The following is a 19,203-nucleotide window of genomic DNA, read 5'->3' on the forward strand; positions in this document are numbered from 1 at the left end:
TGAATGGAAATTTTTTTTATTGCTTCTTCAGTTAGGTCATTACTAGTGTATAGGAACATTACTGACTTATGTGCATTAATCTTATATCCCAGCATCTGCTGAATTTGTTTATTAGCTCAAGTAGCTTTGTCATTGAATTCTAAGGATTTTCCAAGTGTAAGATCATATCATCTACAAATAATGACAGTTTTACTACTTCTTTTCCAATTTGGATACCTTTTATTTCTTACTCTTGGCAAATTGCTCTGTGCAGAACTTCTAGCACAATGTTGAATAATAGAGGTGGCAGTGGGCATCTCTGTCTCATTCCCGAACATAGGGAGAAGACTTTCAGCCTCTCACCATTGAGTACTATGCTTGCTGTGGGTTTTTCATACATGCCCTTTATCATATTGAGGAAGGTTCCCTCAATTCCTAGCTTTTAAAGTGTTTTTATAAAAAAGCAATGTTGAATTTTGTCAAATGCTTCTTCTGCATCTAATGAGATGATCATTTGATTTTTCCCTTTTGATTTGTTAATTTGTTGTATTACATTAATTGATTTTCTTATGTTGAAACACCCTTGCATACCAGGAATGAGCCCCACTTGGTCTTGGTGTATAATTCTTTTAATGTGGCTTTGGATTCAATTTGCAAGTATTTTGTTTAGGATTTTTTTCATCTATATTCATTAGGGAGATTGGCCTATAGTCTTCCTTTTTTGTAGTATCTTTATCTGGTTTTGGTTTTACAGTGATATTAGCTTCATAGAATGAGTAAGGTAATGTTCTTTTTTCTTCAATTTTTCTGAATGAGTCTGAGCAGGAATGGTGTCAATTCTTTTTGGAAAATTTGGTAAAATTCCCTTGTGAAGCCATCTGGCCCTGGGCTTTTATTTGTAGGTATGTTTTTGATGACTGAGTGGATTTCTTTGCTTGTGATCGGTGTGTTGAAGTCTTCTATTTCTTCTTGGGTCAGTCTAAATTGTTTATGTGATTCCAGGAAATTGTCCATTTCCTCTAAATAGTCTAGCTTGTTGGCTTACTGTTGTTCATAGTGTCCTTTTATGATTTTTTAAATTTCTTTGGGATCTTAGTAATTATCCCCTTCTCATTTCTGATTCTGTTTATTTGGGCCTTCTTTCTTTATTACTTTGTCATTCTAGCTAAGGTTATGTCAATCTTTTTTGATCTTTTCAAAGAACCAACTTTTGGTTTTATTTATTCTCTATTTTTGTTTGCTATATCATTTATTTCTGCTTTAATCCTTCTTATTTCTTTTCTTCTACTTGCTTTAGGGTTAGCTTGCTGATCATTCTCTAGCCTCTTCAGTTGTTCAGTTAGGTCTTTGGTTTTAGCTTTTTCTTGCTTTTTGATACATGCATTTAGAGCATTTGATACAGCATGGCACTCACTGCATCCCATGGGTTTTGATATATTGTGTTCTGATTTTCATTCATCTCCAGATATTTACCTAATTCTCTTGCAATTTCTTCTTTGAAACACCGGTTGTTTAGGAGTGTGTTGTTTAACCTCCATATATTTGTGAAAGATCTAGTTCTTTGGTGGTTATTGATTTCTAGCTGCATTCCATTATGGTCAGAGAATGTGCTTTGAATAGTTTCAATCTTTTTAAGTTTATTTAGACTTGTTTTGTGGCCCAGCATGTGATCTATCCTGGGGAACATTCCATGGGCACTAGAGAAAAATGTATATCCTGGTACTTTGGGATGTAACGATTTATATCATCTGTTAAGTCTAATTCATTTATTACATTGTTTAGGTTCTCAATTTCCTTAATGGTCCTCTGTCTAGTTGTTTTATCTATAGAAGAGAATGGTGTAATTGAAGTTTCCCACAATTATTGTAGATATGTCTATTGCTCTCTACAGGTTAGCTCATGTACTTTGGAGCTCCTTGATTGGGTGCATAGACATTTACAATTGTTATTTCTTCTTGATGAATTGTCCCTTTTATTAATATATAGTGTCCTTCTTTGTCTCTTATGACATCTTTGTTTTTAACATGTATTTTGTCTGATATTAGTATAGCTACCCCAGCTTTCTTTTAATTGCAGCTGTGTAGAATATTTTTTTCTATCCTTTCACTTTCAGTGACTTTGTGTTGCAGTGTCTAAGATGAGTCTCTTGTAAACATCATATCAATGGGTCATACTTTTTAGTCTGTTCTACAAGTCTGTATCTTTTAATTGGAGAGTTTAATCCATTCACATTCAAAGTTATTACTGTGAAGGGAGTTCTTGAGTCAGTCATCTTATCCTTTGGTTTTTAGTTGTTAGCTCTATTTTTTCCTGCTCTCTCTTTTTTTTCCTTTAAGTTACCCTTACTCATGCTCTTCAGTTCTGTGCCCTTCTCCAGACCTGTCTTCTCCTTTCTTTTTTTCCCAGCTGGTAGAGCTCCCTTTAGTATTTCTTGCAAGGTAGGTCTCTTATTAACAAATTCTCTCAGCATTTGTTTGTCTGTGAAAATTTTAAACTCTCCTTCAATTTTGGAGCAGAGGTTTGCTGGATAAAGAATTCTTGGTTGGCAATTTTTCTCTTTCAGAATCTTAAATATGTCATACCACTGCCTTCTGCCTTCCATGGTGTCTGCTGAGTAGTCAGTACATAGTCTTCTGTTATTTCCTTTGTATGTGGTGACTTGTTTTTCTCTTGCTGCTTTCAGAACTTTCTCCTTCAATTCAGCATTTGACAATCTAATTAGTACATGTCTGGGATTGGTTTATTTGGATTTATTCTATTTTCAGTTTGTTGGACATCTTTGACTGGCAGATTTGTTTGTTTTTTAATTTGTTTGTTTGGCTTGTCCATATCTTCTTGATTCTTCAAGTGCTTTGTGATTTTTTTTGTTGGCTTTGGGGCATTTTCTTTTGTTGATAAGGTTACTTTGGGAAATGCAGGATTATTTGAGTATTTATATATAATTTTGTAGAGCAATAGCTAACTGAAATGAGGTTTCCCAATCCTACCAAACAGGTGGCACTCTTGAGCTATAGCTTGTTGGAGTGCAGTTTCCCTATCCTACTAGCAGGTGGCGCACTCAAGCAGGTCTTCCCTGAACTTCTCCTATGCACTGAGCGGATTCCAAACTGTGTGGGGAGCCAATCAGTGCACCAGTTCTCCGTGTGCAATGGGAACTGCCTGTCCTGGGGCTGCAATGTGGGCCCTGTACTGTTCAGCAAGGAGTCTGCTCAAGGGCACCCTCCAGATCAAATGTACCCTGCTCCCTACCTGCCGTGCATCTGCAAGCTTCTGGAGTGTGGGAGGGGCTCCTGATGTGTTGGTATGGTGCTCTCTTCTATCCCCACTTCTTGCTGGTGCACTCCTCCCCACCCCCCCAAACTTCCATTGGGGGAGAGTAAATGCTGCCTCCTGGTTTCTTTCATGGGAGTTCCCGGACCTGTGGCTGTGGAAGAGAAACTCCCCAGCTACTGCCAAGATGGGTGCATGGGAGTGGAGAGCTGCTGCTTACTCTGCCCTTGCCCAGCGGCTGTCTCATTGCTGCCAGTGAGCAGTCCTGGCCATACAAACTCACTCTGTCCCTTGAGGCATGATCTCTCTGCATTTTTGTCCATGTCCCTTCCATGTATTTGGGGGACCCTCTAGGGCCAGTCATGCCCTGAAACCATGGTCCCATGTGACTTCTGGCCTCTCTCTAGTCTCTTTCATGGAGGAAAAGCTGTTGGGCCTCACCCACTCCTCCATCTTCCCGGAAGTCCGCATTTATCTGCTTCATATTGTTTTTGTGTCAAATGTATTACCTTAATGTTGGTTTTGTACATATGACAATATTTAAAATTAATGAGCACCAAGAATTTCAGAGGATCTACCTACTACATAAAGATTTGGGAGGAGACAGTGAGAATGGGGATAAGGGACATAAGAGATGCCATGTTGCATTACAATAGAATGTATTGTCACTACAGGGATTATTACTAAATAGAAGGATTACAATAATAGTTATTCATGTTTCCTTTTTGTATAATTTTAAGAAACAGAATAATTCTCAGGAAAAGCTTTTATTTTTAAATTTTTACTCAGCTTATTTATAAAAGTTACTACTTTTTAATAACAGCTTCTTACATGAATATGTATAATTCAGCCCATATTAAAGTCTTTAATCCAATTAATATTTTAATATTTTACTGGTTTTTAATTGCAAATGCCATATATGCTAATGTTTTAATAATTTTTCATGCAGTTTTTTGCATTCATGATCATTTCTCACATAATGGTTGTTTAAAACTTATTTTGATAACTGCATACTACTCTGTCACATAGTTGCATATATGTTCATTTAAAAATTCCCTTTACCATGTTTTGTACTATGTATTCTTGAAAGGGTGATAGTATACAAGTGGTTGGGGATATAGCCTCTAGCACTACATTGTCCAGGTTCACATCTCACTTCTAGTTTTGTCACTTCTCAGATTCCTTTGTTCCTTCTTTCCTTCCTTCCTTCCTCCCTCCCTTCCTTTCTCCTTCCTTCCTTCCTCCTTCTCTTCCTCCCTCCCTTCCTTTCTCCTTCCTTCCTTCCTCCTTCTCTTCCTCCCTCCCTTTTTTCCTTCTTTCATGTAGTTCAGGAGTCAGCAACATTTTTATGTAAAACACCTGAGCATAAACATTTTAGGCTTTGTGAGCCATATACAGTCTTCATGGCATATTCTGGTTTGCTTTCATTCATAGCCATTTAAAAATGTAAAAGCCATCATTACCTCAGGGGCTGCAAAAAACATGCCACATGCCAGATTTGACCTGCAGATTGTGGTTTGCTGACACCTGAATAGTTTGTGTGAATCAGCATCTAAGATCCATTCTATAATAATCCAAGATTAGATATTCTTAAGATTTATTAGGGAAAATGGCAGTGAAAGAATATATGAAGGGAGCCAGGAGGCTAGGTGAGCCACCAAATTATAATGCAGGCCTAAATGTTGTGCAGTCTTAGACTGCAATGCAGTTCCAAGGAAGTTTGGTAAGATGTATGGAGTATCCTCAAGCCAAAGTACCCTACTGACAGGTCCCAAATCTTCCAGGAATGTCCTGGCCTCAGTATCCATGCCATGCTCAGTCATGACAGCAGATAGAGTTTTCCTAAGTACAGATTGTTGGTCTTATGGTAGTAAAATTGTCTCATAAATTTAGTGAGATACTTATATATTTGATTCTCACCAAATTCATATGCCAATTACAATATGCATAATTATCCCTTTTTAGATTTACTTTCTGGTATCTTGAGTTTATTTGGAGCATGGTCTTCATCTTTTCCCTGAATCATTTTGTCTCACGGAAAATATATACTGGGTGCAACTTAAATGATTCAGAGATTTTTAACAATAAGTTATATCAACACATTTGATTTATTAATTGACAGAATTCACACTTGATCCTCAAAAGTTTTATCTTTTACTGAAAGAGAAGAGTCATTTGCATTTTCCACTCTGCAAGTCCTCAAATCCTAGACATACTCTATTTTCTCTCTTTCCTACTTGCCATATAGTTATTTATTTTCTACACTGGTACCTTTCTTTTCAAATGCAGCCAATGGTAACCAAGTTACACTAGTAACATTCTCCTTTTCAATCTATTCACCTGAAACAGTAAGTTCATTGGTTGCTTTACCTGCCTTGTAAGTTATTACAGACTCCATTTTACAAATGTTTTGTCAGGACATTACATGGATCACTGTCTTTCAAGTCCCTCATTACAGTTTCCTTACTTCTTCCTAACCTTGAACCAAATGCAATAAATTTTAGAAGCTTTTGTTGGGTTGCAACCCACTCCTGGTTCTGATTTCTGTGTGAGTCAGATAGGCTAGGTCAACTGTGATAATGCTCCCAAGATTTAACAATAAAGCTTTATTTCTCACTCATGCTGCATGTGTGCCATGGGCTGTGCCCCATCTGACTCTTGAGGACTAAGGTGCTGAAGAATTGTTAGCTTCATGGTACATTGAAAAGAAAAGTTGATGAATTGCTCATTGGCTCTTAAATCTGTACAGAAGTGAAACACATCACTTCCTGTCACAATTCACTTGTCAAAGGAAATCATGTGACTTAATATCAACATGGTAGGAAAGTACAGGCATACCTTGGAGATACTGTGAGTTTGGTTCCAGACCACCACAATAAAGCAAATATCACGAGTCATGTGAATTTTTTGGTTTTCCAGTGTATATTAAAGTCGTGTTTACACTATACTGTAGAATTAAGTGTACAGTAGCATTATGTCTACAATAAAAATACACACACCTTAATTAAAATGTGACACAGAGACAAAAGTGAGCACATACTGTTGAAAAAATGGTGCCAATAGACTTGCTCAATGAGGTCTGCCACAAATCTCCAATTTGTAAAAAACACAATATCTGAGAAGTGCAATAGAGCAAGGTGCAAAAAAGCAAGGTAAGGAGGCGGGGCAAGATGGCAGACTGGTGAGCTGTATGTTTTAGTTACTCCTCCAGGAAAGTAGGTAGAAAGCCAGGAACTGCGTGGACTGGACACCACAGAGCAATCTGACTTTGGGCATACTTTATACAACACTCATGAAAACGTGGAACTGCTGAGATCAGCGAAATCTGTAAGTTTTTGCGGCCAGGGGACCCGTGCCCCTCCCTGCCAGGTTCAGTCCCGTGGGAGGAGGGGCTGTCAGCTCCGGGAAGGAGAAGGGAGAACTGCAGTGGCAGCCCTTATCGGAAACTCATTCTGCTGATCCAAACTCCAACCATAGATAGACGGAGACCAGACACCAGAGAATCTGAGAGCAGCCAGCCCAGCAGAGAGGAGACAGGCATAGAAAAAAAACAACACGAAAAACTCCAGAATAAAAGCGGAGGATTTTTGGAGTTCTGGTGAACATAGAAAGGGGAAGGGCAGAGCCCAGGCCCGAGCTCAGGCCCTGAGGCGCATATGCAAATCCCAAAGAAAAGCTGATCTCTCTGCCCTGTGGACCTTTCCTTAATGGCCCTGGTTGCTTTGTCTCTTAGCATTTCAATAACCCATTAGATCTCTGAGGAGGGCCCTTTTTTTTTTTTTTTTTTAATCCTTTTTTCTTTTTCTAAAACAATTACTCTAAGAAGCTCAATACAGAAAGCTTCAAAGACTTGCAGTTTGGGCAGGTCAAGTCAAGAGCAGAACTAGGAGAGCTCTGAGACAAAACGCAATAATCCAGCGGCTGAGAAAATTCACTAAACACCACAACTTCCCAAGAAAAGGGGGGTGTCCGCTCACAGCCATCATCCTGGTGGACAGGAAACACTCCTGCCCATCGCCAGCCCCATAGCCCAGAACTGCCCCAGACAACCCAGTGTGACGGAAGTGCTTCAAATAACAGGCACATACCACAAAACTGGGCGTGGACATTAGCCTTCCCTGCAACCTCAGCTGATTGTCCCAGAGTTGGGAAGGTAGAGCAGTGTGAATTAACAAAGCCCCATTCAGCCATCATTTCAGCAGACTGGGAGCCTCCCTACACAGCCCAGCAGTCCAGAACTGCCCTGGGGGGATGGCACTCACCTGTGACATAGCACAGTCATCCCTCAACAGAGGACCCGGGGTGCACGGCCTAGAAGAGGGGCCCACTTGCAAGTCTCAGGAGCCATACGCCAATACCAAGGACTTGTGGGTCAGTGGCAGAGACAAACTGTGGCAGGACTGAACTGAAGGATTAGACTATTGCAGTAGCTTTAAAACTCCAGGAACACCAGGGAGATTTGATTGTTAGAGCCACCCCCCCCCTCCCTGACTGCCCAGAAACATGCCCCATATACAGGGCAGGCAACACCAACTACACACGCAAGCTTGGTACACCAATTGGACCCCACAAGACTCACTCCCCCACTCACCACAAAGGCTAAGCAGGGGAGAACTGGCTTGTGGAGAACAGGTGGCTCGTGGACGCCACCTGCTGGTTAGTTAGAGAAAGTGTACTCCACGAAGCTGTAGATCTGATAAATTAGAGATAAGGACTTCAATTGGTCTACAAATCCTAAAAGAACCCTATCAAGTTCAGCAAATGCCATGAGGCCAAAAACAACAGAAAATTATAAAGCATATGAAAAAACCAGACGATATGGATAACCCAAGCCCAAGCACCCAAATCAAAAGATCAGAAGAGACACAGCACCTAGAGCAGCTACTCAAAGAACTAAAGATGAACAATGAGACCATAGTACGGGAGACAAAGGAAATCAAGAAGACCCTAGAAGAGCAAAAAGAAGACATTGCAAGACTAAATAAAAAAATGGATGATCTTATGGAAATTAAAGAAGCTGTTGACCAAATTAAAAAGATTCTGGACACTCATAGTACAAGACTAGAGGAAGTTGAACAACGAATCAGTGACCTCGAAGATGACAGAATGGAAAATGAAAGCATAAAAGAAAGGATGGGGAAAAAAATTGAAAAAATCAAAATGGACCTCAGGGATATGATAGATAATATGAAACGTCCAAATATAAGACTCATTGGTGTCCCAGAAGGGGAAGAAAAGGGGAAAGGTCTAGGAAGAGTATTCAAAGAATTTGTTGGGGAAAACTTCCCAAATCTTCTAAACAACATAAATACACAAATCATAAATGCTCAGCGAACCCCAAATAGAATAAATCTAAATAAACCCACTCCGAGACATATACTGATCACACTGTCAAACACAGAAGAGAAGGAGCAAGTTCTGAAAGCTGCAAGAGAAAAGCAATTCACCAAATACAAAGGAAACAGCATAAGACTAAGTAGTGACTACTCAGCAGCCACCATGGAGGTGAGAAGGCAGTGGCACGATATATTTAAAATTCTGAGTGAGAAAAATTTCCAGCCAAGAATACTTTATCCAGCAAAGCTCTCCTTCAAATTTGAGGGAGAGCTTAAATTTTTCACAGACAAGCAAATGCTGAGAGAATTTGCTAACAAGAGGCCTGCCCTACTGGAGATACTCAAGGGAGCCCTACAGACAGAGAAATAAAGAAACGACAGAGAGACTAGGAGAAAGGTTCAGTACTAAAGAGATTCGGTATGGGTACAATAAAGGATATTAATAGAGAGAGGGGAAAAATATGACAAACATAAACCAAAGGATAAGATGGCTGATTCAAGAAATGCCTTCACGGTTATAACGTTGAATGTAAATGGATTAAACTCCCCAATTAAAAGATATAGATTCGCAGAATGGATCAAAAAAAATGAACCATCAATATGTTGCATACAAGAGACTCATCTTAGACACAGGGACACAAAGAAACTGAAAGTGAAAGGATGGAAAAAAATATTTCATGCAAGCTACAGCCAAAAGAAAGCAGGTGTAGCAATATTAATCTCGGATAAAACAGACTTCAAATGCAGGGATGTTTTGAGAGACAAAGAAGGCCACTACATACTAATAAAAGGGGCAATTCAGCAAGAAGAAATAACAATCGTAAATGTCTATGCACCCAATCAAGGTGCCACAAAATACATGAGAGAAACACTGGCAAAACTAAAGGAAGCAATTGATGTTTCCACAATATTTGTGGGAGACTTCAACACATCACTCTCTCCTATAGATAGATCAACCAGACAGAAGACCAATAAGGAAATTGAAAACCTAAACAATCTGATAAATCAATTAGATTTAACAGACATATACAGGACATTACATCCCAAATCACCAGGATACACATACTTTTCTAGTGCTCATGGAACTTTCTCCAGAATAGATCATATGCTGAGACATAAAACAAGCCTCAATAAATTTAAAAAGATTGAAATTATTCAAAGCACATTCTCTGACCACAATGGAATACAATTAGAAGTCAATAACCATCAGAGACTTAGAAAATTCACAAATACCTGGAGGTTAAACAACACATTCCTAAACAATCAGTGGGTTAAAGAAGAAATAGCAAGAGAAATTGCTAAATATATAGAGACGAATGAAAATGAGAACACAACATACCAAAACCTATGGGATGCAGCAAAAGCAGTGCTAAGGGGGAAATTTATAGCACTAAACGCATATATTAAAAAGGAAGAAAGAGCCAAAATCAAAGAACTAATGGATCAACTGAAGAAGCTAGAAAATGACAGCAAACCAATCCTAAACCAAGTAGAAGAAAAGAAATAACAAGGATTAAAGCAGAAATAAATGACATAGAGAACAAAAAAACAATAGAGAGGATAAATATCACCAAAAGTTGGTTCTTTGAGAAGATCAACAAGATTGACAAGCCCCTAGCTAGACTGACAAAATCAAAAAGAGAGAAGACCCATATAAACAAAATAATGAATGAAAAAGATGACATAACTGCAGATCCTGAAGAAATTAAAAAAATTATAAGAGGATACTATGAACAACTGTATGGCAACAAACTGGATAATGTAGAGGAAATGGACAATTTCCTGGAAACATATCAACAACCTAGACTGACCAGAGAAGAAATAGAAGACCTCAACCAAGCCATCACAAACAAAGAGATCCAATCAGTCATCAAAAATCTTCCCACAAATAAATGCCCAGGGCCAGATGGCTTCACAGGGGAATTCTACCAAACTTTCCAGAAAGAACTGACACCAATCTTACTCAAACTCTTTCAAAACATTGAAGAAAATGGAACAATACCTAACTCATTTTATGAAGCTAACATCAATCTAATACCAAAACCAGGCAAAGATGCTACAAAAAAGGAAAACTACCGGCCAATCTCCCTAATGAATATAGATGCAAAAATCCTCAACAAAATACTTGCAAATCGAATCCAAAGACACATTAAAAAAATCATACACCATGACCAAGTGGGGTTTATTCCAGGCATGCAAGGATGGTTCAGCATAAGAAAATCAATCAATGTATTACAACACATTAACAAGTCAAAAGGGAAAAATCAATTCATCATCTCAGTAGATGCTGAAAAAGCATTTGACAAAATCCAACATCCCTTTTTGATAAAAACACTTCAAAAGGTAGGAATTGAAGGAAACTTCCTCAACATGATAAAGAGCATATATGAAAAACCCACAGCCAGCATAGTACTCAATGGTGAGAGACTGAAAGCCTTCCCTCTAAGATCAGGAACAAGACAAGGATGCCCGCTGTCACCACTGTTATTCAACATTGTGCTGGAAGTGCTAGCCAGGGCAATCCGGCAAGACAAAGAAATAAAAGGCATCCAAATTGGAAAAGAAGAAGTAAAACTATCATTGTTTGCAGATGATATGATCTTATATCTAGAAAACCCTGAGAAATCGACGATACAGCTACTAGAGCTAATAAACAAATTTAGCAATGTAGCGGGATACAAGGTTAATGCACATAAGTCAGTAATGTTTCTATATGCTAGAAATGAACAAACTGAAGAGACACTCAAGAAAAAGATACCATTTTCAATAGCAACTAAAAAAATCAAGTACCTAGGAATAAACTTAACCAAAGATGTAAAAGACCTATGCAAAGAAAACTACATAACTCTACTAAAAGAAATAGAAGGGGACCTTAAAAGATGGAAAAATATTCCATGTTCATGGATAGGAAGGCTAAATGTCATTAAGATGTCAATTCTACCCAAACTCATCTACAGATTCAATGCAATCCCAATCAAAATTCCAACAACCTACTTTGCAGACTTGGAAAAGCTAGTTATCAAATTTATTTGGAAAGGGAAAATGCCTCGAATTGCTAAAGACACTCTAAAAAAGAAAAACGAAGTGGGAGGACTTACACTCCCTGACTTTGAAGCTTATTATAAAGCCACAGTTGCCAAAACAGCATGGTACTGGCACAAAGATAGACATATAGATCAATGGAATCGAATTGAGAATTTGGAGATAGACCCTCAGATCTATGGCCTACTGATCTTTGATAAGGCCCCCAAAGTCACTGAACTGAGTCATAATGGTCTTTTCAACAAATGGGGCTGGGAGAGTTGGATATCCATATCCAAAAGAATGAAAGAGGACCCCTACCTCACCCCCTACACAAAAATTAACTCAAAATGGACCAAAGATCTCAATATAAAAGAAAGTACCGTAAAACTCCTAGAAGATAATGTAGGAAAACATCTTCAAGACCTTGTATTAGGCGGCCACTTCCTAGACTTTACACCCAAAGCACAAGCAACAAAAGAGAAAATAGATAAATGGGAACTCCTCAAGCTTAGAAGTTTCTGCACCTCAAAGGAATTTCTCAAAAAGGTAAAGAGGCAGCCAACTCAATGGGAAAAAATTTTTGGAAACCATGTATCTGACAAAAGACTGATATCTTGCATATATAAAGAAATCCTACAACTCAATGACAATAGTACAGACAGCCCAATTATAAAATGGGCAAAAGATATGAAAAGACAGTTCTCTGAAGAGGAAATACAAATGGCCAAGAAACACATGAAAAAATGTTCAGCTTCACTAGCAATTAGAGAGATGCAAGTTAAGACCACAATGAGATACCATCTAACACCGGTTAGAATGGCTGCCATTAAACAAACAGGAAACTACCAATGCTGGAGGGGATGTGGAGAAATTGGAACTCTTATTCATTGTTGGTGGGACTGTATAATGGTTCAGCCACTCTGGAAGTCAGTCTGGCAGCTCCTTAGAAAACTAGATATAGAGTTACCATTCGATCCAGCGATTGCACTTCTCGGTATATACCCGGAAGATCGGAAAGCATGACACAAACAGATATCTGCACGCCAATGTTCATAGCAGCATTATTCACAATTGCCAAGAGATGGAAACAACCCAAATGTCCTTCAACAGATGAGTGGATAAATAAAATGTGGTATATACACACGATGGAATACTACGCGGCAGTAAGAAGGAACGATCTCGTGAAACATATGACAACATGGATGAACCTTGAAGACACAATGCTGAGCGAAATAAGCCAGGAACAAAAAGAGAAATATTATATGCTACCACTAATGTGAACTTTGAAAAATGTAAAACAAATGGTTTATAATGTAGAATGTAGGGGAACTAGCAGTAGAGAGCAATTAAGGAAGGGGGAACAATAATCCAAGAAGAACAGATAAGCTGTTCTACGTTCTGGGGATGCCCAGGAATGACTATGGTCTGTTAATTTCTGATGGATACAGTAGGAGCAATTTCACAGAAATGTTGCTATATTAGGTAACTTTCTTGGGGTAAAGTAGGAACATGTTGGAAGTTAAGCAGTTATCTTAGGTTAGTTGTCTTTTTCTTACTCCCTTGTTATGGTCTCTTTGAAATGTTCTTTTATTGTATGTTTGTTTTCTTTTTAACTATTTTTTCATACAGTTGATTTAAAAAAGAAGGGAAAGTTAAAAAAAAAAAAAGAAAAAGAAAAACAAGGGAAAAAAAAAGATGTAGTGCCCCCTTGAGGAGCCTGTGGAGAATGCAGGGGTATTCGCCTACCCCACCTCCATGGTTGCTAACATGACCACAGACATAGGGGACTGGTGGCTTGATGGGTTGAGCCCTCTACCACAGGTTTTACCCTTGGGAAGACGGTTGCTACAAAGGAGAGGCTAGGCCTCCCTATGGTTGTGCCTAAGAGCCTCCTCCCGAATGCCTCTTTGTTGCTCAGATGTGGCCCTGTCTCTCTAGCTAAGCCAACTTGAAAGGTGAAATCACTGCCCTCCCCCCTACGTGGGATCAGACACCCAGGGGAGTGAATCTCCCTGGCAACGTGGAATATGATTCCTGGGGAGGAATGTAGACCTGGCATCGTGGGACGGAGAACATCTTCTTGACCAAAAGGGGGATGTGAAAGGAAATGAAATAAGCTTCAGTGGCAGAGAGATTCCAAAAGGAGCCGAGAGGTCACTCTGGTGGGCACTCTTATGCACACTTTAGACAACCCTTTTTAGGTTCTAAAGAATTGGGGTAGCTGGTGGTAGATACCTGAAACTATCAAACTACAACCCAGAACCCATGAATCTCGAAGACAGTTGTATAAAAATGTAGCTTATGAGGGGTGACAATGGGATTGGGAAAGCCATAAGGACCACACTCCCCTTTGTCTAGTTTATGGATGGATGAGTAGAAAAATAGGGGAAGGAAACAAACAGACAAAGGTACCCAGTGTTCTTTTTTACTTCAATTGCTCTTGTTCACTCTAATTATTATTCTTGTTATTTTTGTGTGTGTGCTAATGAAGGTGTCAGGGATTGATTTGGGTGATGAATGTACCACTATGTAATGGTACTGTAAACAATCGAAAGTACGATTTGTTTTGTATGACTGCGTGGTATGTGAATATATCTCAATAAAATGAAGATTAAAAAAAAAAAAAAGCAAGATAAGCCTTTATAATCTTACTCAAGGTATATATAGCAAATATTTATAAATAACAAAATGTATCACATACCCCATTACCATCTATGCAGATACAGTCCCCCATTCAAAATAACAAAGTAACCATCGTTAGTTTTCTGTGTATCCTGCTAGCAGATTCTGTGCTTCCTCAATGATAAGTAACAGCGGTTATAATGTCTTGTGCCTGACTTCAGTAGAGGTTCTTCTGGTGTTTCTCCCTTACGCATAATGCTGGATTTGATGTTGAAATAGATATACTTTATCATTCTTATTTTACCATGTTCAGTTTTGGTAAGTCCCCTTTCTGCATCTATGGAAATTAATATATGCTATTTCTTGAGATCTACTAAGCAGATGCATAATGTTAACACATTTCCCAATTTTGAACCCTTAGTTTTATTTCATACATAATTGGTCACTAGGTCATGATTTATTAATTTTTAATCTGCTTCTGAATACTTGTGAGAAATAAGCAGTATATTTAAACTATTTGGCACAGTACTCGGCACAAAGTAAGAGTTCAAACAATATTAGTGATTAATAATATCTTTTGCTTCTTTATTTTTATATTTCTTTTTATATAAATTTTGAATCATTTAAACTTTAATTTGTTTAACATGTGTTCTGGTTTGCTAATGCTGCCATTATGCCAAACACCAGAAATGGATTGCTTTTATAAAGGGGTTTTATTCAGTTACAAAGTTAGAGTTCTTCAGTCATAAAAGTGTCCAAACCAAGGCATGAACATGAGTATACCTTCACTGGAGAAAGGCTGTTGGCATCCAGAAAACCTCTGTTAGCTCAGAATGCATGTGGCTGGTGTCTGCTTGCTTCCGGGTTGTGTTTCAAAATGGCATTCTCCAAAATGTCAGCAAAAGTCTGCTTTCAATGGCTGTCTTCAAAATGTCTCTCTAAGCTGCAGTGAACGTCAGAGGATCACAACCCCAAGCATCTCTGAGCCAAGCCAGCTAGCTTCTGGGTCTGTGCCAGCATTTTTAAAGGACTCCAGTGATTAAATCAAGACCCACACTGAATGGGTGGGGCCACACCTCCATGGAAATAATTCAATCAGAGTTATCACCTACGGGTGGGTGAGTCACATCTCCATGGAAACAACTTAATTCAAGGAGTCCAACCTAATCAACACTAATACATCTGCCCCACAGGATTGCATCAAAGAATATGGCATTTTGGGGGACATAATACATCCAAATTGGCACAACATGTAAGATGGATGTCCAGTTTTCCTTTCTCCCTCATTCCCTGTCTCTGTCTCTATCTCTCTCTGTCTCTTTCTCTCCCACCCCCCTTATTTCCTTCTCTTTCTCTCTCCATACCTCCTTCCCTCCTTTTCTTCCTTCCCTACCTCCTTCCTTCCTTCATTCTTTCCTTTCTTGTTTGTCTGCCAATGGATAGCTGAATATTGAACAGCTTGTAATGGGTAGTCACTCATTCTCCACTTGAATTGAAATACTATTTTTTTTTAATCATAGATCTATATGCTTGGTTCCTTCTCCTTGATGGGCTCTGGCTACAGTGCCATATTTACCATATAAGCTCCCAAGGCACTTCCTATTTTTCTCTCACTCCAATGCCTGTCCTAGTGCCACAATCCATCTCATGGTGAAACACGCCATCACTCACCATTCTGTCATCTGTGTGAAAGTTTTAAATGTAGTTAAAATGTGTTTGAAGGGGGGCATGAAGGGATAGAAAGTGGAGAGAATGAAGGGTACAAGTCTTGCCTGTTTCCACTTTGTGGTGTAGGGGTGAGTACTGGACTTTACATTCTTCACAATTCCAGGCCCCGAAGGCAGGATCATGCAGTTGTGCAAGCTGAAGGCTTACTCTACCTTTCTTTGAGCTACTGTTAATCAAGTTGATAATACAGAGCATGTGCAATTCAGGAATGCCTCTTTAAAATTCATTACAGTTAGTGATTATTTAGTAATTGTTCACTAGATATTTGGAATACATTCTTTTAGAATCTTCAGTGCAAATTGTGGCTCTCAGCTTCTCTCTTTTTATGTGTATTTTAATTGAAAGTTGGAAGAGGTTGAATCAGGTCTAGCTAGGCTGCCACCATTACAACTTGAAAATTCCATTACTTGTTTATAATGATAGAAATCAGTGAGCTGTTTAACGGTTGCCTAAAGCCACTTAGCAAATTGTACTTTAAGTTTTATTGGAATTTAAACTCATTCCTCTCAGATTATGCATGTATGTATGTTTGGGTATGTGTGGGTATAAATATATATGTATACATATAAAATATACCATACATTTTAAACCTTTGTGGAGTAAACTGGGAGCCACATCTTACTAAAGATATTTTTGTAGATGCAGCAGCTAAAGTGTAATACTTTGCAAATGCATGGAATGCTTTGTATATTTTTGTTCTCTAAACAAAAATTTCAATAAGATCTCCTCCTTAATGTCATTTGCTGAATCAACAAATCTAGAGAGCAGGAGTCCAACCTTTCCAAGTGAACAACAATGTGTGTCTGAGACAAGATGTTTAGCATTTCACTTGCACTGATATGCTGAGGAGGGAGCAAACAATGTTAATATTAGAATGCATGGCCCTAGTCCCATGTCATCAATTTCCATTACTAAATTAAATTATCTTATAGCAAGGAACTTTATATATATGTTAATAGTTGGGGTCTCTTTTAGAAAGGTTTTCTCAGCCATTCTTTTAGTTCAGAAGTTTCTATCATCTTTCTGTACAACAAATTCTGAGTGACACTGGAAGAGAATCTGGTGAGAAAGAAGGATTATTCAATTACAACACAGACCCTTTATTTTCTTACAGTTTTGGTTTTAGAGCCAGACTTAATGTAGTTATTATCACAATAGATTTGTGATGCTAATATGTTTCACAGTTCTAGATTCTTCTCATGCATCTTTGTATAAAAAGACATAGACGTTAAGAAGGATGTCATATAATTCTTCTGTTGGTCATAGCTTTTGCCTTTTTTTTTTTTTTTTTTTTTTTTTTTTGGTCAGTGACTTAATTTATTCTCACTCATCTTCAGGTTGCCTGAGAATGGGCTGATCTAGGCTGAAGTCACTTTGTCCTGGCTCCAAGCTTTAGGTTGAGCCTAGGACTATTTCATGGGTCTCTCATCTTCCTTGATACAACAGGCTAGTTGGGGAATGTCCTTGCCATGGTGATGTCAAAAACTTAAGAGCACAAGTCCAACTACACAACAGTTGCTAACATCCTAGTGGTCAAAGCAAGTCCATGACCAAGCCCAAAGTCAAAGGATAAGAAATACACTCAGCTGCTAGTGGGAAGAACTACAAAGCCACTGTGTTCCTTTACCAGAGATCTTCAGTGTTTTTTGATGTTTCAATTAGTTTTTAATGCCTGAGTTCATTTGGGGCTTTTCTGATATATATATATTTTAGATTTTTAATGTTCTGAACAAGTAATTTTCCTTATACATTCCTTATGCATTCTTGTGTAAAACCATTTTACTATTCTAACTTCACCCTATATTTGAAACATTTGAAAGTTTCAAGAAAATATCTTATTAAAGTCACAGAGAAATATTTGTACTTGTGACTATATGTATATATATGATTCTAACATCATACGTGGTTTAGATATTTGAAGCTACATCCAATACTTTCATATATATGCATTTCACCATTAATATACAATAACAGATAAAAGTCAGATATTTATTTAAAGTGTTCAAAACATGATCTGGATACTAAAGTGACAAATTGACCTATGCCTTTGCTCTATCTGATGGGGATTCTGACAACCATAGCAGAGATGTCGTCTATAAAAAGGGCAGATTTTTCCATTTTGTTTTCCCTGTAGAGTCTAACCAGGATTAGCCAGATAAACAGTCAGGTACTGTGGAGCAAGTTGCTACAACAGTGCATTATAGGAACACAGGTTCAGGGAACAACAGAAACTCTCAGCAAATGATCCCTTTATAACTTTTGCAATATGAAGAGTGCAGAAAGAGTAAATAATCTTCTTATCACCTACACAGCAGAAAGAGTACAAATAGCAGCTGAAGAAGTCACAACATGGCCAGTCTCCTGGGGTGGCCAAAAACTGTTCTATATCCAAGTCTGTAGTTGCAGCTCTGCACAGCCCACTTGCTTTGGAGAAGACAGACAAATCTACAGTGTGTGAGTGTGGTTTTATGCCACCATGGGCAGAGGGGAGGGGACCCTGCTACTGAGAATTCCAGTTCTGATAAGCATCTGGAGCTGTTTGTTCCCAATTTCCAGATTCAACATCTGGCCAGGGCTGTTTCATTAAACTTAACATCTCCCCCAGGCTGTGGAATGGCACACAGTAGAAAAAGAGGTGGGGGTAGCAGATGGCCTGAGGATGACCATTTAGCAAGTGTCTGTGACTTTCCCAGAGAAGGAGGTGGGGGTAGGTGAGGTCTGGGTGATAGACCCTTAACAGGTGTCTGTATTTTCCCTAACACTTACCATCAATCATACAAAACAGAATTCCATCTATTATGGTTAAAATCACAGTTTCATTTTTCTCTAGTTGCATATACAGTTTTTATTCCTTAATTGCACCTTTTTTTTCCAAGTTGGATCTTTCATAATTAAATTTCTGATCAAATTAGGATCCAGGATAGCTTTATTATAATGAATTATATTGAATATTTCATATTCCTTTTTCCGGTGGTAGATCTTACTGTATGCAGCTACAAATGTATAGGGAAATCTTTTTGTAATACAAAAATGAAGACTATCAATGGGATAATAAAGTTAAAAATATTTTCAGTAACACATTTCTAATGTCTGTTGACATTTATTCCTAGGGGCTCTCTTGACGACTGTTATCACTCTGTTTAAAACATCACTTTTCATCTGACTTCATTCATTCACTAATAAACTTCTAGCTACTTAAGAGCAGAAGCTGTGTCTTATTTATCTGTTTTATCCATGGTCCATA

Source organism: Choloepus didactylus, chromosome 5 (genome assembly GCF_015220235.1).
Source record: "Choloepus didactylus isolate mChoDid1 chromosome 5, mChoDid1.pri, whole genome shotgun sequence".
Taxonomy (NCBI): domain Eukaryota; kingdom Metazoa; phylum Chordata; class Mammalia; order Pilosa; family Megalonychidae; genus Choloepus; species Choloepus didactylus.